This window comes from Macrobrachium rosenbergii, chromosome 13 (assembly GCF_040412425.1).
Source record: "Macrobrachium rosenbergii isolate ZJJX-2024 chromosome 13, ASM4041242v1, whole genome shotgun sequence".
Classification (NCBI taxonomy): Eukaryota; Metazoa; Arthropoda; class Malacostraca; order Decapoda; family Palaemonidae; genus Macrobrachium; species Macrobrachium rosenbergii.
The window spans coordinates 36751413-36774808 of record NC_089753.1 but is presented as its reverse complement, the minus strand read 5'-3'; the positions used below and the strand labels follow the sequence as shown (position 1 = coordinate 36774808).

General features: G+C 39.5%; 1 long non-coding RNA gene and 1 pseudogene across 1 annotated transcript in view; one reads left to right on the top strand and one right to left on the bottom strand.

Annotated features, from left to right (window-relative positions):
* The first annotated feature begins 425 nt into the window (after window positions 1-425).
* The window catches only part of LOC136844565 (carotenoid-cleaving dioxygenase, mitochondrial-like), a 24201-nt pseudogene continuing 1230 nt past the window's right edge, over window positions 426-23396 (top strand).
* Window positions 9734-23396, bottom strand: part of LOC136844584 (uncharacterized) — a 303347-nt gene continuing 289684 nt past the window's right edge. Inside the window, exon 3 of the long non-coding RNA XR_010854928.1 lies at window positions 9734-9794. This is a non-coding gene — a long non-coding RNA (uncharacterized lncRNA). The remainder of the gene's footprint in view (window positions 9795-23396) is intronic.

The following is a 23396-nucleotide window of genomic DNA, read 5'->3' as shown; positions in this document are numbered from 1 at the left end:
CACAGACCAAGAAATCTTACAGACCAAGAAATCTCAGAATTTTACTGCAAGGAGCTTGTGAATGAATAAACCCCTTGCAGTCTACGCCAAGAATAAATGTAGGTCTACCTATTCTGTGAGCGTTTCCGTAGCCAACGATAATTATAGATACAGAGGAATGTCGTACACTGTGACACCTCATACAATCCAATGACCTTTGGGTGACTATAATTCTTGCAAAGCTACTTTACGTTGTTAATTAATCTCTTCTAATCTCTGCAGAATATATACCTATAGAATCTCTTCTCAGCGGTGGTCTGAAGAGATGAGTTCCTTCAAGAGCGCAGTTCCTTACGTAACCGAGTGTTTACGAATGAGCTCAACCCGTTCGTGCGTACGTCTGCCCACTCCGAGTGCCTGACAGCAAGCTGCAGGCCAGGCACACCCCCTTCGCTTAGTTGTTTAGGATCGCATCTACCGAAAGCATTGCGAATAAAAGTGTCTGTGTTGCTGCAGTTCACTGCAAGAGGAGTTGAACAGCAGTGAACATCTTTATTTATGCAATCAGAGTTCCCTGTAACTTCGTGTTATATCCGTTGGAGGATATAGGTGACTGTCAACCACAGATATATATACTTCCACGAAAGGTAAGCAGTTACTTTGACTTCGTATTTCTAAATGGCTTCCAGGATATTAACGATTAAAAAAGGGTCTCTCTCTCTCTCTCTCTCTCTCTCTCTCTCTCTCTCTCTCTCTCTCTCAATGTTAACCATACGGTCTCACTGATGATGCATCACCCATAAAAAGGGCTCTCTCTCTCTCTCTCTCTCTCTCTCTCTCTCTCTCTCTCTCTCTCTCTCTCTCTCTCTCAATGTTTACCATACGATCTCACTGATGATGCATCACCCATAAAAAAGTGCTCTCTCTCTCTCTCTCTCTCTCTCTAAATGTTTACCATACGGTCTATGCATCACCCATAAAAAAGTGCTCTCTCTCTCAATGTTAACCATACGGTCTCACTGATGATGCATCACCCATAAAAAAGTGCTCTCTCTCTCTCTCTCTCTAAGTGTTTACCATACGGTCTCACTGATGATGCATCACCCATAAAAAAAGTCTCTATCTCTCTCTCTCATGTTTACCATACTATCTCGGAGTCGATGACGGTGTATCGCTCATAAAAAAAGGGGGGGAGGGGAATGACCAAACCTCTTAACTACTTGCTGAGAGTGCATAACAACCATTAAGTATTTTATAAAGAAAAAAATATCGGTGTCACAAAAACACTTAATTACAGTAGGTTGCCAGTTGGATTTCTTAGTTGATTGTGAAAAGACTGACAAGAATGCCTAAGAAAGCGCCTTATATATACACAGAAATCCCGTAAAGTAGGGTGGCTAATGGAAGATATATGCGAGGACTGGATAATTGAGATTGCTAACGATTCTACGGATGTTTCTTGCAAATTTTGCAAGGTTAACGTTCGGGGTAAGTTTTATGATATAAAAGACCATGGTTATAGCAAAATACATATAAGATCCAGTGAGCTCTTTTCATCTCCACGACAGCAAAAACTAACCGTTGAAAAAGTTGCAGAGTCTGATGATGTTCCTCGTGCTGAACACTGTTCAATTAACACGTGTGATCACCTCACTGATGTTGTGAAATCCTTGTTTTCCCGAACAAAATAATGCTACACGAATATCTATATACAGACCTAAATGCACTGCCATTCTTAAAAATGTCATTATGCCATATTTTGTTGAAAAATTGAAAGAGGACACTGATGGAAAAAATTCAGCATTCTCCTTGATAAAAGTATACGCATAAGTGTGAATAAATATCTTGGTATCGTAATACGGTATTTCAGTGATACTGCAAACAAAATTGTGTCAACATTTCTGCGCCTCACACCACTTGCTGATTGCAACGCGGACAGCGTTGTTAATGCCTTAAAGTCGACTTTACAAATATACGGCCTCAATTTGTGTGATCTGATTGGTATTGGAACTGGCAATGCCAGTGTTATGGTTGAAATTAACAATGGTGTGTTTCAGAAATTAAAGGAAGAAATCCTCTCTTCAGTACTAGTTAAATGCGTATGTCACTCATTTGGTTCTTAGCCACGTAAAATAAATCTAATCCTTCGGGCCAGCCCTAGAAGAGCTGTTAATCAGCTCAGTGGTCTAGTTAAACTAAGGTATACTTAACTTTTTCACACAGTGCAGTTAGCAGTCTCACACGCATGTTCTGCAACATTGCCTGGAAACTTGGAATTTCTGGTTAGTGAGACTTACAATTGGTTTGCGAGATCATCACCACGGCAATAAGCATATGCTAACCTCTTTAAAACTCATAAATGATGGTCACGACCCACTGAAAATCATCCAGGCTTGTCAAGCACGTTGGATGTCTGTAGCCTCAGCTGTTAAAAGAATTTGTGACCAGTGGGTGGAATTAAAAACGCATTTTGAAGCTGTTAGGTTAAAAGAAAAATGTTTCACCTCAGAAATGCTTAAAGACATGTATTATGATGAGTCAAATGTTGTTTATATGTTATTCTTACACTCTGTACTAAGTGAAGTTTAATGAGTAAACAAAACTTCTGAGTCCGAGGATTGTGACTCTACAAGGTTATTATTACAAGATTTGATGCATCTGACAGGTGATCCCTTCTCAGCGAATCGATCCATTCACACGCAGCTTAGATTATCTAGCACCGAAAATCTATCTTGGAAACAATACTGCAGAAAAAAAAAGAAAATTGGTGGAGTCAAATCTTAGTTCAGACAGAGAACACAACCTCCGAGAACGGCGCTCAAAATTCTTAATGTCCTGATTACACAAATTGGACAAAGGTTACCTGACAATGTACAAGTTTTAAAACACACATCTCTCTTCTCTGTTTCCAACACTCTGCGGGTCGTGAAAGACACAATCGCTCCCCTGCTAGAGTCTTTTTAAAATGAGTGTAGATGACATGACACAAATTAAAACGCAGTGGTCAATCATAACGCTGGTAAAGTGGCAGGAGTATACAGATATAGAAATGCTTCCAATGCACCTCCATTTCATGAACTTTCTGCATTTGCATTAACAATCCTAAGTTTGCCATCCTCAAACGCTGGAGTTGACCGAGTTTTTAGTCAGATGAATTTGGTGAAAAATGAACTGAGAAACAAATTAAACACAAGTACAACCAACGCACTGCTTCATATTCGACACGGCCTTAAACGGATGTCCAAAACGTATTTCTCTTACCAAATGCTGTATTGAACAACATAACATCACGTCAGAAATCTGAGCAAGTTGAGAAAACTTCGGATGACAGGCCTCCAACTTTATTCCAACTTATGGAAAGTGAAAATGACGTACTAGATTTAGTGCTGCGAGATGCGGAATAGCATTTTAGAAATAAAAATGAAAAAAATTTTTCAGCCCTTTCTAGAATAAATATGGTTTTTAAACACTCACATTGCAAACTTACATTATTTTAAGGATGAAAACTGATTATATACTGTTCAATTGTGCCAAACAGTGAAATTTTCACCATTTGTGTGTGTGTATACTTAAATTTAATACCTTCATTTAAAGGGTATTAAAAATACACGGTGAATTACTATTTTAAAAGGTTAGCCAAATTTTTAGCCATCACTAAGAAATTCTAGCCGAATTCTGGCCATTTCGCTCGCTTGATTTAGCCACAAGTGGGGAGTATCATCTGGCAACCTGCCGCTCGGGCGCCAGCCCGCCGCGGCGGCCTCATCATCCACAAATAACTTCCATAAAGGAGACTGGGCTCAACATTCCGTTCTTGCACTCCCACTCACCAAGCCTCATTCCAATCCATCCAGTTTACAGCATTTTCTCCCTAATGTTTATATGAATCGACCACTTCTATTCTTCCTCTATCCATACTAACATTCATTGCTTCATCTCCCAGGCATCCATTGACACTCATAACCTTACTCTGGCTCACATTTGCTCACGAATGTCTCCTCTTGCAAACACTTTCACACTTTTTCACTAGTTTCAGCAGTTTCTCTTCGCTATCCCTTTCACCGCTTCACGCTTCGCTTCCACTAACTTATCTCCAATAACACACGTTCCCAATACCCTACAACAGCTTCTCTTGTAATGTTATCATAAGCTTATCTTAGGATATGTATGCCATATACAGCTTTTCCTTTTATTTTCAAAGTATTTGATTCATTCACCCTATTCCTTGTCTAAACCCACTATGCCTTTCCCTTACCAACGCTTCTAGAGAGAGAGAGAGAGAGAGAGAGAGAGAGAGAGAGAGAGAGAGAGAGAAAGAGAGAGAGAGAGGGGGGAGGGGGTTTCCAGATATTAATTACCCCTTTCGCTTATGACAATTACGTCTGTGGTCAGTGGGAGTGACTCGAGCGGTAAGCGTAAAAATGTCTATACCTTTAATTGTTCAAAGACGCATATCTCCGAGTTTTCAAGGTAAACCGCCCAATTTTTTTTTCACTTTGCAGCTGGTTACTTATTCTATAAATAATTCTTTTTCTTTTGACGTTTGGATACGTCATCGGTAAGCGGAGGACTTAAATCTGGATGACGTTCATATGAGTCATCGGTAAGCGGAGGACTCAAATTTGGATGGCGTTCATATGAGTCATCGGTAAGCGAATTGGTTATCATTTTGGATCTCGGTAAATCCTCTGGGATGTCATCTTCATGCCTTTCTCCACCCTGCCCGCTGAGTAACAACCAGGCACTCAGTCACTGCTTTTAATGGCAATTCACTGGAGTTTCCGTAAACAGAGCAAAACTGGCTCTTTGACTTATCATATACTGTACCGCCGCTCCCCATACACACACACACATACACACACAAACATATATATATACATACACACATATATATGTATATATATTATATATATATGTATATAAGGCAGAGAGAGAGAGAGAGAGAGAGAGAGAGAGAGAGAGAGAGAGAGAGAGAGAGAGAGAGAGAGAGAGAGAGAGAGAGAGAGAGAGAGAGAGATTACTAAACCCCGTTCAATATAAATGAATGCAAATGAGGTCTTGCTCCATGACGTGAATGCAGTCCTGAGTCAGTGGAATGAGTAGTCTGAAGACTTACCGAATGAAGGAAAGGAGAGAAGCAGAACTAAATTTAAGCAAGAATAGAGCAAGAGGAGAGCAATAACAGGTAAAGAATGGAGCAACACCAAGAACTGAGGTGCTGTGGCTCATTGCTGAAAATGTGCATGAGTGGCTGACAAATGTCTGTAAAGAACTTCTGGATGAGGGAAAAGTTCCAAAGTACTGGACTAGGGGAATAATAATACCTTTTTTTAAAGGTTATAGGGAAGACTAAGAATTACAGAGACATAACATCAGTTAGTACAGGAATTCGAATTAGTCAAGGAAAAGGGGGTGTGTGTGCCAAGTGCTTGTTATGAGAAGTTTGAAAGTAAAGGGGCGAAAGATCTATGTGACATACATGGACATAAAAAAATGCTTGTGACAGAAATGACAGATGCAACTCAGGTCAAAATCTCAGTGTTTCTAGATTGTTTGGGTCATGTGAAAAAAATGGACGACACATTCATGAAAAAATTTTCTAATTCTATATTGTTCGGCAAAGGATAAGAGCAAGACCCAGAAATAACTGGATACATGAATTGAGAGTGCATGCAGGATATAGGTGAGTGGTGCAGAGCGTGTAGGCGGTTTGAAAGACTGCTGGTGAGCACTGGGTAGGTATACGAAGCAGCCAATGTTCTGAAAGGTTTCTGCAAGAATGGCTCAGCCAAGATCAAGTTAAGACATGAAAGTGGCAGAGACCGTCGCGTTTTTTCTAGAATCCTCCCCGTTAGGGGAAAACGGCTCCATGCTGAAATCCTTATCTGTGACAGGTTGAAGGTATCGACCCAAATACCTCACCCTTGAGCCACCAGGATCAATACCCATATCGACCGGCCGAAGTATCCGGCCAAGAATCGAGTTCGGGCTGGCATTCAAAGTGCAGGCACCTGTTGAATTACTTGTGTTCCCTATTCTCTCTCCTGAATTATGCACTGAGAAAACCACGTCAGAGACAGAGAGATGCTGAGGTCACACAGCGTGCGTCTGATGTCATTCTTCTCCTTGGAATTCACATTTTGCGACACGGGAGTTAATTGGGGAATATTATTGCGCTTTGACAAACGATCCTGATAACGGAATCTTCGCCTGCATCAGTTTCATCAATTGTACACACACGTACACACACACACACACACATAAATAGAAATTTCATGGAGCAAAATTTTACAGAAAAGGCCTGAATTCGGTTTATTAAATAAAAAAAAGAAACCCGCTCTCTCTGCTCGTAAGGACAAATCAGTTCAAATGATATAAAATGGCCTGGGTATTTTTACAGCTACCTATTTAACCTTATTAAGGTATATGCACGACTATAAATTAGACATTAATGTATATTCAGTTATCCTGTAATGTCATTCGCCAAATTCACTAAGCGTTTTTATTTTATGCGAATCACCCTGTAAAAAAAAAAAAAAAAAAAAATTAGATTCCCGATGTTTTTTTTTTTTTTAGTCTGGTTAGTATTAACGTTCCCCGGAAGGGGCCTCATGGAGGATGAAGCAGTTTGGACAAAATAAGACTTTGTATTCTCCTTCATTCTCCTTTGTTCCTTTTATTTTCAATAGTGGAGTACAGCATCACATTTCATCTTCATGATTAAGAAGAATATAACTGCACACACACACAGCCCGTAGGAGGGCAGTGCCGTCAGTGCACCTCATGCGGTGCACTGTAGGCATTACTTAATTGTTTCATAGTGGAACTGCGAGGTTTTCCTTCTGTCACACCTTTAAAATCTTTCTAATATCAATTTTCCGTTTTCAGAGTCCAATAACCTCATAGGTCCCAGCGCTTGGCCTTGAGCCAAAATTCGATATTTCATTCCATTCCAACTGCACACACACACACACACACACACACACATACAGACATACACACACATACAGGCACAAACACTATGAAGCTCCGTACTAATAAAAATAAGGAATATATTGAACTTTACCGCTCTTATAACTAGAAATGCTTCAAGCAAGTTGTCTTACTTTGTCCCCTAGATAACAATCATCCTTATTTCATCTGCTATAGCCAGTCCAAATCTCTACTCTTGAACGGTTCGCCCTAAAGGGTGTTTTTAAAAGGAGACATGAACATCTAAGCAAGGTAACGTTGAAGAAGCTGGATAGCCAAAGGAGCAGAGACCAAAGCGAACGGCTGGAGAGTGAAGCCGATACAATGCCCTTCTTAAAAAAAAAATTTTTTTTTTGCTTAAAAACTACATGAACGAGCAGAAACAAACCTATTCACTTTCGCAATTAATCGGCAAGGAATGTTGTTTGTTTCCTAAGATTATGTTAATATAAACAAACAATCACCAAGACAGATGCATATAACTGACCAGCTCAGTATGTCATCCAATTCTGAAAAGCAAGAGCGAAAGAAACAGACTAATTCAAGTGGCCATACAATTGAAAGATGAACACAGACTATAAGAAGTCCTAAAACAAATCCAGCCAAGAATATGAACATCTTCATCAAACCATAAAACATCGAACCTGAAACGACGAAAGCTGTCATTATACAAGAGGTAATCGAGAGGAAAACTCCTACTTTTCCTCCTAATCTTTCCAGCGTCGACGGGATTCGTGTGACGTCATTCGGCTCGGGTTTCTGCGGTCGCTGGGATGAATTTCCCACAAAGAATTCGCGTCTTACGTTACAGAGGAAAACGGGGCGGATGACTGACTGCTTGCGCTTTTCAAGTTGATGCACATAAGAGTTTACATGTACACGAATCGTTTGTGTGAAATGGACATTAAACGGTGTTTGTAGCTTAATATTTTGTAATGTATGTATGTATACATATAAATAAAGACTAAATCCACGAGGGAAAGAGAAACACTGGAGTGCTGCGAGGCCTTTCGACTGTCGTCCTTTACTTTAGCAGCAGCACTCCAGGTTTATCTCTCCTTCGTGGATTTAGTTATTATTTATATATTCATCACGTTCCATATTTTCGTGATTCAATTATATATATATATATATATATATATATATATATATATATATATATATATATATATATAATAATATATATATATACATATATATACACACAAACATACGCATAGAAATAGTAAGTCACAAATACCGTTCAATAACCATTTCACTACACCTTTGGAATAGCTTACATCCATGTGGAATTGTAATTGTTAAGTACTTCTGCACCGGCCAGGATTTAAAAGTCTTGCCGGTGCAGAAGTACTTATCTGTCATAATTCCTTTGGAAGTAAGTTATTCCCAAGGTATATTGAGTCGGATGTTAAATGGTGTCCGTGACTTAATATAAAAATTCATATATATATATATATATATATATATATATATATATATATATATATATATATATATATATATATATATATATATATAAGTTACAACGGGCAACGTGTCTACTGCTTTCAGGATTTCATATACAAACTTATGCCTAAAATGTTCCTTATTCTCCACACCAAACGAATGTTTAATACATGCCTAACTTTACAATAAATTACCATTTTTTTACGCATTTTTAATGTTCCAATTTAAGTTTTATTCTGTTCTTCCCAATTAAAATCTCAATTTTATTAAATTCAACAAAAAGCCCCACACATAGAACTATTGCTGTGATCGACAAAAGACAACTGTCTTGTCTAATCTCTGTAAAAGCCTCCTGCATTTCTTGTCAGTCAGTCTATCTTTTCTCAATTCTGAAGATGATATGGTACTCGGGTAATCAAGACAGCTCTCCTTTCTCTAAACCATCCTTCAGTAAGGTCCTAAACAATCTTCCAGAATCTCTCTCTCAGAACCAATCTCTACTGCCTCCACTGGACGATGACAAGGAGAACGAAAATGAGGAGCTTTCTCCCAACTGACAGAAGGGCAATCTTAAGCAATGTTGCCCTAGAATGGAAAACTGCAGTATCTGCAAAATTGTCGAAATTGAGATATGCCACCTATTGGGCTCGGAAAACGCTACTGTACAAGTTATTGTAGTTTCAGAACGATTCTTCATTGCTTCATTTAGGGGGTCCCAATTGCAGTATCTGCAAAATCAGTAGTGAGGCAAGGGAAAACTGCAGTGTCTTCCATTTTTCTCAGTTTTGTATTTTTGCAGATTCTGCAGTCTTCCATTTTCGGGCAGAATGGACCTTCCACTACTTTGTATCACTAAAGCTGCCTCAAGACAGTGAGGTTACTCTCCTGTAACCTGGAGTGACCATCTGGGTTGCAGCAAACTCTAGATCCACTCCCAAAGTCAGGGTATCAAAATATCTGCTCACCAAGAAATTGATAGCTCAGAGTGAAAGGCGGCACTTTATTTCCCATCCATGTCATAGCTGCTGAGATTTTCCAGCAGGTACTCCAAGGCCAGCCACATGTACCCCGAGGCAAGGCCTGACAGTTTGCCTTCTCTTCGCGGAGAGGTGGTCTTGAGATGAGGGAAGCCTCCTACGGGAGAAACTGAAAGACAAATGCTAATGTGTAAGCCCAGAGGATACTTCCCTAGCAGAATCTCCACGATCTTTCAATATATATATATATATATATATATATATATATATATATATACTGTATATGTGGTTACGTTTGCGAACACAGCTATGTTTATATACCTCTAAAATTACTTATAAATTCATTTTAACACTTACCTTTGGCTTAATGTTAATGTAATTTTCCTTTCTCTGGTAGGCTGACAAGGAATCACATACCTGGAAAAATAAAGGATTTTGTTGGAACAAATCTATAAAAAATCAAACAGTCATATAACTACTGGCAAAATAATAGCTTCTCAATCATATTGATAATAATTCAAATGAGAGAGAGAGAGAGAGAGAGAGAGAGAGAGAGAGAGAGAGAGAGAGAGAGAGAGAGAGAGAGAGAAGCACTTGCTTTTATTTGTACACTATATCAGGACAGCGGAACGTATGCCTATGAATTCTCGTGAGCAGTTGCAACCATTTCTCTCTCTCTCTCTCTCTCTCTCTCTCTCTCTCTGTCATATATCTCTTTGTTTCTCTGTCTTTTGTATAATGCATGTGCACGTAAGTCTTAAATTCATATGGTACTTACACATATTTAAATTTAAATTCAAAAGTTTTATTTCGGACACAAACGTCCATAGGCAAACATACACAAAAACATATCTAGAAAACCTTCAAACTCTAAAAGGGTGAAATTGGAAATAAGTATGAGAAATGATTATGAAAGAGAGGTGAATATTATAATAAGAATGAGATGTGGATTATGAAACTAAGCGATTCTTCATACTAAAACGACATATACATGTGTAGTATATCAGAATAAAGCGTCATATAGAAATACTATATTCTTACATAAAGGAGCACATCAAATGCACTAAGCATAAATAAGGCTTTTCCAGTGTTTAAAAAACAACTGAATTATACAAATGAACTGGTTGGGACACTTTCATCATAATACAGATTCCAAATTCTCCAGCCTTTGCGAATAGCATGTTATATTTTTGCCTGAATTCGGACGCCAGTATTAATCTTTTATTAAAATCTGTGTGTTACTCACACATGCAGGCACACACATGCATTTAAATACACACACACACACACACACACACACACACACGCACACACACACACACACACACATATATATATATATATATATATATATATATATATATATATATATATATATATATATATATATATATATATAAACTTTACGTCTCAAAAATTATGTCATGCTATCTCATAAGTAAATAATGAGTCATTCGATCAACAGTTTCAAATTTTCCAGGCTGAAGACTGCAAGAAACATCGCTCCTATCAGCAATCAAAAAATCCTTTACAAGGCAACGGATTAAAACCCCCGTGTCAGTGAGGACCAAGAAGAAGAAGAAGAAAAAAGCAGAAGGAAGCAAGAAACATCACTCTTATCAGCAACCAATCTTTACGAGCCAACTGATTAAAGGCCCAAGTCAGTGAGAACAAGATAAAGAAGAAGAAGAAGAAGACGGAAGAAAGTTGAACATCATGGGAAAAGGAAGCAATGACCAAGATGGCCTCCCAGACGGGGGCGCCACAACAACCAGTGCTGCCAACGCCACAGCCAACGCTCATAACAATTCGTCCTCCATGTCTGACTTCAGTATTCCCGAAAAGACAACTCCAATCAAAGCACCAGCATTTGAAACTGGGTACCCCTCGCCCTCCGCCACCGCTCCAGATCTTCACGAAACTCTAACACCAGCAAAAGCACCAATACTCGAGACTGGACCAAAGTCCTCTGCTGCCAATACAAACATTCACGAAACCCCAATACTAACAAAAGCACCAACATTTCAGACTGGACCCCCAACACCCTTTGATGTCACTCCAAACCTTCATGAAACCCCAACATCCGCAAAAGCACCAACTTTTGAAAGTGGATCCCCACTGCCCGCTACTGCCACTCCATATCTTCACGAAACCCGAACACCAACAAACACACCAACAACTGACACTGGATCTCCATCTCCTGCTGTCAGTCTAGACCTTCACGAAACCCCAACACAAGCAAAAGTACCAACATATGAAACTGGACCTTCATCCATTTCCTCTATTTCCCTTAACATTTCGGGAACGCTAACGGCAACAAAAGCATCGACACCTGAAACGGAATCTCCATCCCCCACCAATACTAGCACCATCATGCAGGAAACGCCATCGCCAACAACAGCACCAATATTTGAGAACGGATCGCCATCCCCTTCCGCCACTACTCTAAGCAACGACGAAGTGTCAACTCCAACAAAAGTACCAACACTTGAAAATGGATCTCCACCTTCATCCATCACTTCCCCCAATGTCTGTGGTACGTCATTGTCAAAAAAAGCACCAACATCTGAGAATGGATCCCCATCTCAAAGGGCACCCGTAGTGTGGTTGAGATCCTGCGATGCTGAGACTGTCACGCCCATCGAAGGGAAAGTAACTGGTGAGTACTTGTTAATGTTCTGTCTCATTCAGGATCAAGCGTTATTAGGTGACAATTCACATACTGCAGTTTCATTCATATTCATTCCATAAGTTATCATTAATGCTATTTTTCATCAATTACTATTTTTATTCTTGAGTATTCCTTTCTGTGTTCTGTGTCTAAATATAGACAAAAGAAAAATTTATATGAGCTATACATAGATCACTGATGACAAACAAAAAACAGCCTGAGTTCAACGCACACCTGCAAAGCGAACCAATGTTACTCATCACTTACTAAGCTTGGAAAGTTTATGAATGAAGGTCCTTTTGAGGTCTGAATCTTATGAAGAGGTGACTTCTCAATCCTTCTACCTATGATCCTGTTTTTTTTTTTTATCCAAGGTGATTCAGGTCAACTCATTTTTGATCGTCACTTAAAAAACTGCACCCTCATAATCAGCGCAGCACTTTTTTCTTTCCTGTTCATAAGCAGTATCGTATAAGCTTCGTGTTTTTTTTTTTATTTATTTTACCTATACAAACTTCTGACAGTTTCTCTCTACATTGCATCACCCGTCTTCATCGAACTCATCTAATTCTTTTTCTGAAACTTATAGCAAGATCATTAGTGAGTGTGGCTATACAGCCATGAGAAGCGACGCATTTTACTTATAATCGGTATCTGAAGATGTGCAATTACCAAACCTATTTTGAAATTATGTAAGCTTTCCTAATTTTTGTTTTACTTTTGTCTAACTCTTACCTTGAGGAAAGGATTTTTGTTTTCAATCACCTCTAGAAGTCTGCAGCTCAGATTCAAATATATATATATATATATATATATATATATATATATATATATATATATATAAATATATGTATATTATAAGATGCAATTAACAATGACTATACATTATATTCAATAAAGGCGAGATTCCCTCCTGGCTTAATGGTCGCTTGACCCGCAATGGTCCTGGGAAGATTCGATACGGGGACACCACGTACAACCATCTCTTCGACGGATCTGCCTACTTGCATCAGTTCAACATCAAGGATGGCCACGTCACGTATCAGTCCAGGTACGTCACGGTGCGCCCTAGAAACGAGTCACGGTGCGCCCATGAAATGAGCACAACGTGAGAGGCAGCATTCAGTGAACAGTCTAGACGAATAAAGTGTACACTGGCTTCACATCTGCAATAATATTTTCACTGTCATAAGCCACCTACAAGTGTCAAGGGATTTACAGTTATGTTGCTAAACTGGTCTTTCTTGAGGAGTATGTTATCAGTATTCTTTTGTTTTGATTGCTGTATTATTACTAAAAATTAGAAGTACAGTATATTTTCATGTAGCCCTCAAATATAAACACTATAAATACGACCCAGGACACACTGCAATTAAACAAAATGCATTATTTTCATCCCCAGGTTCCTACAAAGCAACACCTACAAGAGGAACAGCCACGCCAACCGGATCGTAGTGTCGGAGTTTGGAACTGTGGCCTGCCCTGATCCTTGCAAAACTTTGCTGCAAAGGTGAGCTGTTGAATATACACGACAACAGGGAAATACAAGCAAGTCTTGCTTAGTATTACAAACGAGACTCGTAATATAAATATTTACCACCCTAGAAATTTGCTGATTTGGGACACTAAAACGCAACATGTTTCCAGGCAGAAGTGGGATCCTTTTTGGGGTAGAGAATGTGCCTTCAGTGGTAGAGGATCTTCATCTGAGGTAAAAGGCAGTGACTACTGTATATACCACGTGTAGTTGCTATTCCTATGCAGTAACCATTGTCTGACATCATGAGCTTTGCTGGCTCATATCATAAATCTAGATGCAAAACCAAAGATAATGCATTATTATTATTATTATTATTATTATTATTATTATTATTTATTTGCTTAAAGCCATTTAGCCTTCAACGATCTGGATCTAGGAAACATAGCTAGCCATTTACTTGCATTTTGATAAAAAAAAACAAAGCATAAAGCTGCAACACTCACACACATACACACAGGCCCTTCTTGCACCCACACAAGAAAACAAATCTCATGGCTAACGGTAATAGTTTACATTTTAAGTAATCTGAAACCTATTCCAGAAAAAAACCACGTTTTTATGTGTCTGTAGTACGATGGATTATCAATGCATCCTTTCTTCTTCAACAGATTCATGAGTGTCTTCGAACCTCCTGGAAAAAATGCGGCAGATAACTGCTCCGTAAACGTTGTTTACATGGGAGACGAGTTGTACGCCATGACGGAGACTCCCAACATCAGAAGGCTGGACCCGGACACCCTCGACTGCATAGGAGACATGGTAAGGAAAGGAAAATACTACACATACTTTTATATACATATATATATATATATATATATATATATATATATATATATATATATATATATATATATATATATATACACACACACTCTGTATAATTTATATTTCTGCTCTCTGGAATTCAAGGTTAATATTTTTCTTAAATGTGAGCAAACAACAAAAAAAGGAATTAGACTAAGCCACCACATTTTGGCCAATACGTGCCGAGCCTCGTCTCGATGTGTCCTGGCTGAAATATCGCGGCTTATTAAAATTATTTTGTTATTTACGCCTGTTTAAGAAACATGCACACACACATAAATATATATATTAACACACACCAAACCTTTTCCCTTTCCTATTGTCAATTTTAATGCTACTCAGTTTGCAAGGAGTTTCGTCTTGGGTACAAGATGTGGAATCTACCGACCTCCAAGCGTCCAAGCGAGGACCACAGCAGAGACTGTTACCCATATACAAATCTCTAGAAGATTTCTAAGATGCTGTTGCTAGCCTCTACCATTCCTGAGACCTGTTAAAGCCGGCCAACCACCAGATATACAATTCACTGCTAAAATCCCCAGACTGACAATAGGTTCTAATGGTACATGCCCATATTGACAGGACCTCACCCAGAAACCAAGCCCTTTTTTTATTCACTCTCCTACTCTTTTAATAATAATAATATATAATAACATTCTATAATAATGAAATCCGAGTAGATCTTGTTTGTCCTCCCCCCGGTTGGCGGTAGTGGAGACATGACACAGCCACCCTCCCCATGTAAACCGGTTTGTCCACCCCGGGTGCGGGCGGGGTAGGTAGGGGAAGGGAAGGTAGGGGGAGGCATCCACCCTCCTCCTGCAAACCTGTTTCCGCCCCGGGTTTAGGGGGTAGGTAGGGGAGACAGCAGAGCCGGGTTCCAGCTAGCAAGCTCGTAATAATAATAAAATAATAATTTCTATCATTGCAGACAAAACTCAACAATTACATCGCCGTGAATCAGTCTACTGCCCATCCACACGTGGACCCTGACGGGACAGTTTACAACATGGGAAATTCGTACGAGGGGAAGAAAGGGCCATCTTATAACATCATCAAGTTCCCGCCACCCAAGGACGTTGATGGTGAGAATGAAGACTGGATATGATGGTATATGTTTCTCTCTCTCTCTCTCTCTCCCTATCTCCTCTTTAATACGCTAATAACCAATATAAACTTTTGATGATAAGAAGGTCGTGGATAGCGAGAATAAGGACTAGACTTAATGGTAAATACTCTCTCTCTCTCTCTCCTCTCTCTCTCTCTCTCTCTCTCTCTCTCTCTCTCTCTCGCGTCCTTTCTTGGTTCCTTTTATACGTTAGACTAAAAAAATCTTATGATGGCAGGAAGGTCGTGGATAATGAGAATAAAGACTCTTTCTTCTGTCATACGTAAAAAAACAATAAAATCTTATGATGGGTATAAGGTTGGGAATGGTGAAAATAGAGAGTCATTTATGATGAAAATGAACAATCTCTCTCTCTCTCTCTCTCTCTCTCTCTCTCTCTCTCTCTCGGAATAATGCCAACGTAAAACAATTTTGAAACTCTTCTAAAATACCTTTGCTAAATGAACATCTGATGCTAGGCTGCAAGGAGAATACAAAATGCTCTCGGCGAATATTGCAAATTCCTCTTCTTATGCAAACGGCATGGACGTGAGATCCCGCCCAGGGGTCTTTGAGCGGACAAAGTCATTTCGTCATCATGAGAACCCAAGACACGGCTGAACAAACGTATAGCTGTTTGTTTGTTATTATATAAACAATAGACTACGGCATCCCCCTTGTGAAATATTTCTTTATTGTGTATGCATCTTATGACGGAAATTATCCTAATAGGAAAACGGGGTTATCTTATGACGGAAATTATTCTCGTAGAAAACGGGTTTATCTTATCACGGAAATTGTTTTCATAGAAAACGGATTCATCTTATGACGGAAATTATTCTCATATAAAAAACGAGTTTAAGCACCGGTCTCGTTATTTTGTAAATCTACTTATAGAGTAATACATAAAGATGTAATTTCTTCTTTAGGGGTGCCTTACAAATCTTCCTAAAATACGGCGAAAACACCTTTTCCTACTTAGGGGCTAGGCCGTAGGAAAAATCTACCAAACATATGGCATAAAGGCTGGGTTTCCACCTTAAGGGACACGGTACATGACAAATCTGCCTGTAGTATGGCATAAAGACAAATTTTTCCTCGTTATGATAACAAATTAGCCTAAAATACGGCATAAAGCCTGATATTCCTCCTTAAAATGCTTAAAAACCTCTCCGCCATAGCACACATGCAAAGCGTAACAGATAACAAGTAAAAATGCGCCGAGTTTCTTCAGCGCGATCGAGTTTTCTGTATAGCTTATAATCAAGGCCACGGCACATAGATCTTTCAGTGGTCTCGGTATAATGATGTATGAGCCGCGGCCCGTGAAACCTTAACCACGGCCCAGTGGTGGTCTATCCTATATCGTTGCCAGAAGCACGATTATGGCTAACTTTAACCATAAATAAAATAAAAACTACTGAGGCTAGAGGGCTGCAATCTGGTATGTTTGATGTTTGGGGGGTGGCTGATCAACTTACCAATTTGCAGCCCTCTAGTCTCAGTAGTTTTTAAGATCTGAGGGCGGACGGAAAAAGTGCGGACAGAAAAAAGTGCGGACGAACAGACAAAGCCGACACAATAGTTTTATTTTACAGAAAACTAAAAAGTGTCTTCTCTCTCTCAAGGACGCAGGGTATCCTCCTTCGAGCAGGCGGAAATCATAGCCTCCATCCCATGTCAGTGGAAGATGTACCCATCTTACTACCACTCCTTCGGCATCTCCGACAACTACTTCATCTTCGTGGAGATGCCCTTCGTCTTCAACATCAAGAAGTTCCTCTTCAACCACTACTTCGGGAAACCCATGTTTGGCGCTCTCGACTGGTTCCCGAACGAGAAGGTAAGGATATGTCTCTTGTGGGAGAGAAAAACGACCTGTTTCTTTTATACGAGAAAAAACCTGTATTTATTATTCAAAGATAATTCTGCCTCCTTTTTCCAAACTGCATCCCTTGGAATTAGGTTTTTTTAATTTCATTTCTATAATGTGCATTTTGTACCTTTCCTTGAATATGTCAACATATATAATTGAAGCCTTACGTGTGAATGACCAGTTCTAAACCGTGGAAAGCGTCAGAATTCCTAATCACATTAGCCAACTGTGGCGCTACTAGCGTATAGATCATCACTGGTCAAAAAACATCGTGACTGTGTATTTATAGACAGCACTGATAGTTCGCGCAATCGCTGAACAACAGATCAGAGGTGGGGTAAGACAGTTCCCTCTTTTTAACCTAACCTTAAGCACAAGCTGTCCACGATAACCTCACTCTTATTAACACTGACTTTTGTTGTGCTTTTCTTTCTAGACAAAATTCCGAATCGTCAGGCGCGACACTGGGGAACTCATCAAGACAGCTTACAAAGCGGACGCCTTCATGACATTCCATCACACGAACGCCTACGAAAAAGACGGACAGCTGGTTGTCGACCTGTGTGGCATCAGTAACGCTGATGTGAGTAGAACGCCAGAACAAGGGAAGGGTTTATTGCACTTTGGGGCTTGTCAACTGGTGTGGGGCTATGAAAGGTTAGTCTAAGTTAGCGTAGGTTATGAAAGGCGGTGGGCTTGTCAACTGGTGTGGGGCTATGAAAGGTTAGTCTAAGTTAGCGTAGGTTATGAAAGGTGGTGGGCTTGTCAACTGGTGTGGGGCTATGAAAGGTTAGTCTAAGTTAGCGTAGGTTTTGAAAGGTGGCAACATTGTCTAGTTATGCTCCACAAAATGGAGTTCCTAATGACTGATGTCGAATAATATCGAGGTGATCCCCTTACGCTGTTGGTTTTTGGGTTTCACTGTGGTCCACTGCCGACTGAGCCAGATGGACAAGGCCTGTTGAGTTGAGGTCTGAGACTTTGAGGTATTGTCTTTTCAACTTCACCTCCTAAACTCTTTTCCAGACTGCCTATGTAGAAACCCTTTCTTTTCTAGGTCTAGCCTTTCTTCCTCAAATGGGCGGACATTTCCCAATTACTTGTTTCTAACCTTCGCTGGGTTTCTGCTGCCATTGTAATCACAAATGATTTTTTTTTTTTCTTTTTTCTTTTGGGGGCGGGCTAAAATTTTGGCCATAAAAATCTACGAGGAAAATTACAGTTTCCGAACAGGCTTCGGACACAGTCTTCAAAAGCTGAGAGAGAGAGAGAGAGAGAGAGAGAGAGAGAGAGAGAGAGAGAGAGAGAGAGAGAGAGAGAAACTTGAATTAAATCTTTAACAGGGGAGTCTCTCCCTCAAGTACGTTTTCTAACATTAAAATTCGGTAAAGCAAACAGAAGGAAAGAGTGATGTCAGGATAGACTATTATATATGTCTGAATCAACCAAGCAAGCGTGAAAGGGATCCACTTTAGAGTTACAGCGGGTATTGTGACCTAGGGCAGGGGTACGATGGCTTGTCCACTTTAGAGTTATAGCAGGTACTGTGACCTAGGGCAGGGGTACGATGGCTAAGTTTGGATGCTTCATTTTACTGTGGCTTATTCATTAAATATGTATTATTTCAATACCAGAGTTCAGTTCACATCACAGCTGACAATTCTTCATCACTACATACTGTAATTGTTCCTAAAAACTTTGAAAGTATCCCAAATAGCAATTAATGGCTGGTAATCGATACAGTTATAGTTTTGTTTATTTAAAACTTATTAATAGTAGGTCTTCGTAAAAGTGAACTTTCGGGGGAGGGTCGTTTCTCTCATTCTTATCTAGAACACCTATATTTCACTCATCACTATTATCATTTCCTATTGTAAGAATACAAATAAACTTGCGAATTTGTTTTCTAGTTACCTCTAAATATCTCGCGGAGATTTCATTGAGTCACCATCATTAACCATATCACTTCATGTCTTCGTTCGTCTGTGCTAAAGCTAATGGAATAAACAATCAGTCAGTCATCCAGTGGATAAATGGTACTTAACCTTCGGCGCAATCGAGTTTTCTTTATAGCCGCTAAAGCGTATAACCAAGGCCACCGAAAATAGATCTATCTTTCGATGTTCTCGGTATAATGCTGTTGAGCAGCGGCCCATGAAAATTTTTGGCCCGGTGGTGGCCTATCCTACATCGTTGCTAGAAGTACGATTATGGCTAATTTTAACCATAAATAAAATAAAAACTACTGAGGCTAGAGGCCTGCAATTTTTTTTTTTTCAGACTTTAAAAACCGCAGCGAGACTATTCCAAAGCTTGAAAGTAAACAAAAAGAAGAAATCACCAAAAAAGAGCAACCTGAGGGCTGCTGATCTCTCTAAGTAACAGTGGGAAGGGATAGCCTGCTGGGTGTCTGAAGGTCTGAAGGAGTAGGAGGGACCATTCAATTTTCAGTTTCCTATTTTGCTTTGCTAGCCTTTATTTTCTCATTTCTTCCTAGGAACCTTCCTCCTTTCCTCCTTGGTTTCTTGCTCTCCATTCTCGGTCCTGTTGCCTTTCCCAATGTAACAGAGGCAAGCAGGTTTTCTTTTTCTTCCCAGTTATATCTGGAACCACATTCGACACTCCCATCTTCTGAAGTGCATTATATCACCCCATTCCCTTTTCTCCACTATCCTGCATATATACATATATTTTCATATGCCTCTTATCTCCTTGGAATCCTTTCTTGATACTCAAGTCTGCCTTCCACATCCAGACTGGACAAAGCTCCAAACATATGTTTTGATTAATGATAAAGAAAATGACAAATAAACTGACCACCAAATTCTACTATGCATGTTTCTCCACAGTGCGTGTACCAACTTCTGGTGAAGAACTTCGAAGACCCAGACTTCGAAGCCTCTCCAAGTACGATGAGTACCAACAGACGCTTCGTTATCCCCCTAGATGTTGCCGATGCAGAGGAAGACACAAATCTTGGTAAGCATTATACAAACAAAAGTGCTCTTATATGCTCATCGCCGTAGTGGGGTAGTGCCGTCAGTGCACCTCATGCGGTGCAGTGTAGGCATTACCTAAGGTTCTTTGCAGCGGGCCTTCGGCCCCTAGCCGCAACCCCTTTCGTTCTTTTTACTCTACCTCCTTTCGTATTCTCTTTCTTTCATCTTACTCTCCACCCTCTCCTAACAATTGATTCATAGTGCAACTGCCTTGAGACTTTCCTCCTGTTGCACCTTTAAAACCTTTTACTGTCAATTTCCGTTTCAGCGCTGAATGACCTCATAGGTCCTTTGGCCTAAATTCTTTATTCAATTCAATTCAGTTCTTATATGCTCATATTCAATAAAACTGTCGTTGCTATTAATTCCAGCACAACTTTCTTCTTAAGCAAACTCCTAAAGAGCGTGATTAAAAGACCTTCAAGACCTGTAAGACGTTGTTGGTTCTCTGACCAAACCCAAGAGGCCAGTTCCCGGCATAATTCGTATTGATCCTGTCCAAGCTACTGAAAGATTTGTTCCAAACCACTATGGGTATGAAGTTAATTAATTCCCCTTCAACAACTTAGCATGAACTTCGACAAATGTTACTATTTTCAAAAGCAATACAATATAATATATAACATGCAAAATTGTTTAAGGGGCATTAACTGACAAACCTACGGTGGTTGGAAACAAATCCTTTAGTAAACTGGACTCCCAGCTTTCTCACCAGTTTCAATTCTCCGCATTTCGCAGTGACACTGGAGGGCACAAAATGCTGTGCATACAAGCGACACGACCAGAGTGTGGAAGTAGTGGGGGAAGTGATATCTGACATCTACTTCGACCTTCCCAGAATCAACTACAAGCACAACGGGAAAGATTATTCTTACGCCTATGGAGTGGAGTTACATACAAAGGGAGTGGAGTTCTGCAGTGTAAGTCCGTGCATTCATATTTCAGCTAATTAACACTACTGGGGGAATATCAAATAATGAGTCATTCTTGAGACACATATTTCAGCTAATTAACACGACTAAAGGAATTTCAAATAATGAGTCATTCTTGAGACAAAGTTATTAAAGTACACAGCAATAGAGCAGGCCTGTTAACGTTTTGTACACATATAATAATACTTACGAGTGAACGTTCTAATTTGGTTTCTTAAAGATAAAAACAAAAAAATCATAATCATGTCAATAATGATTTTATTTTCACAAACCACAATAACGGCACGAAGGCATATTTACAGAAAATTACATGATATAAAAAGTATAGGATTCGACAAAAAAATGCTGTTGCTTGAGGTGCTTCTAGTTGGAAATTGGGTTACTGGTGCCAAGTAAAAGTACACCGTCTCATAAAAGGCCTCCATCCAACCATAACTGTAAAAGTACAGGAATAAACAAATAAATGAACATATAAATGGTGGGTACGACCCCTCGACAGAGAATAGGGCTAATCATCACAAGTAAATTTTTTTAGTTGAATCAACGGGAGGGACAACTCACTGCTGTCAAAAAATCGAGTAAAAAATGCGCCAAAGATCTAGTTTTCTGTACAGCGTATAATCAAGGCCACCGAAAATAGATCTATCTTTCAGTGGTCTCGGTGTAATGCTGTATGAGCCGCGACCCATGAAACCTTAACCAAGGCCCAGTGCTGGCCTATCCTATATCGTTGCCAGGAGCACGATTATGGCTAACTTCAACCTTAAATAAAATAACAACTACTGAGGCTAGAGGGCTGCAATTTGGCATGATTGATGATTTGAGGATGGATGATAACCATACCAATTTGCAGCCCTCTAGCCTCAGTAGTTTTTAAGATCTGAGGGCGGACAGTAAAAAAGTGAGGACGGACAGACAAACTCGGCACAATAGTTGTCTTTTACACAAAACCAAAAACGATAAAAAGAATGAGAAGGAAAAAAGAGTGGGAATTAACCCTGAGGGAAGAAACAGGCCTGCAAAACAAAGGGGAAAAAAGAATGGGAAGAGGCTGCCCGACAGGTGTAATGGGGTCGTCTGAGATGAGCACTCCATATCATAGGAAGGGGAACAAAAATAGTATCAACTTTCTTTTGAAAGATTTTATTCGATTTTAGCATACATGGAAACATCCGGTGATGGGTAAAAAAATCCTCTATTAATACTTCCAACTAAGAAATGAAGGCAGGACTAGAAGCATTGTATCTGATGCCATCAAGAATGAAAACATCCTAAATTATTACCTCCACTAAGGAGGTTGCAGTGTTAACTTAATTTGTCCGTCTGTCTTACTGTTACCAAAATCACATAAAACTAATGAGAAGACTTTGTGCATACATCCACGGCGTAAACCACTCCACATTACAAATTTTTATCTAGCATCGATGATGATTTGATGACTTTTCGATATAGAAATCCTGTCAAATCTTCATATATATCTTACGAAAATTGATGATGAGGAGGAAGCCATTCAATTAATGTTTCCATTAACTTATTAACTTATTTTCTTTGTTCCTGGCAGCTGGTCAAGATGAATGTGAAAACAGGCGAGACGAAACGTTGGGAAAACGGAGAGAAGCTAGTCAGTGAGCCAGTGTTTGTAGCGGCGCCGGGCGCGACCGACGAAGATCAGGAGTTATTCTCTCAGCTCTCATCGACAGGGTAAGACATTGGCATAGAGTGAGTGTTCATATATATATATATATATATATATATATATATATATATATATATATATATATATATATATATATATATATATATATATATATATAATGACCATAAGCCTCTTTTTCCTTTCCGAGAGGGTGGCTCTAGAAGATACAGTCTTCTCATTTTCAAGCAAGTATTGAAGGATCAGTCAGGTTGCTAGACCTATGTCCTATTTCTTGACCTCAGCAATCGCTGATACCCAGTTACAGCATTTTGAAGATTCACTAAAGAACTGTTGTAGGAGGTGGGTTTAAAAAGAAGACACTAAGGCTGAGTAAACAGAAGGAATATTTAACCCTAGCTTGTTCGCAGTTAGGGCAGATTGTTGCGAATTTGA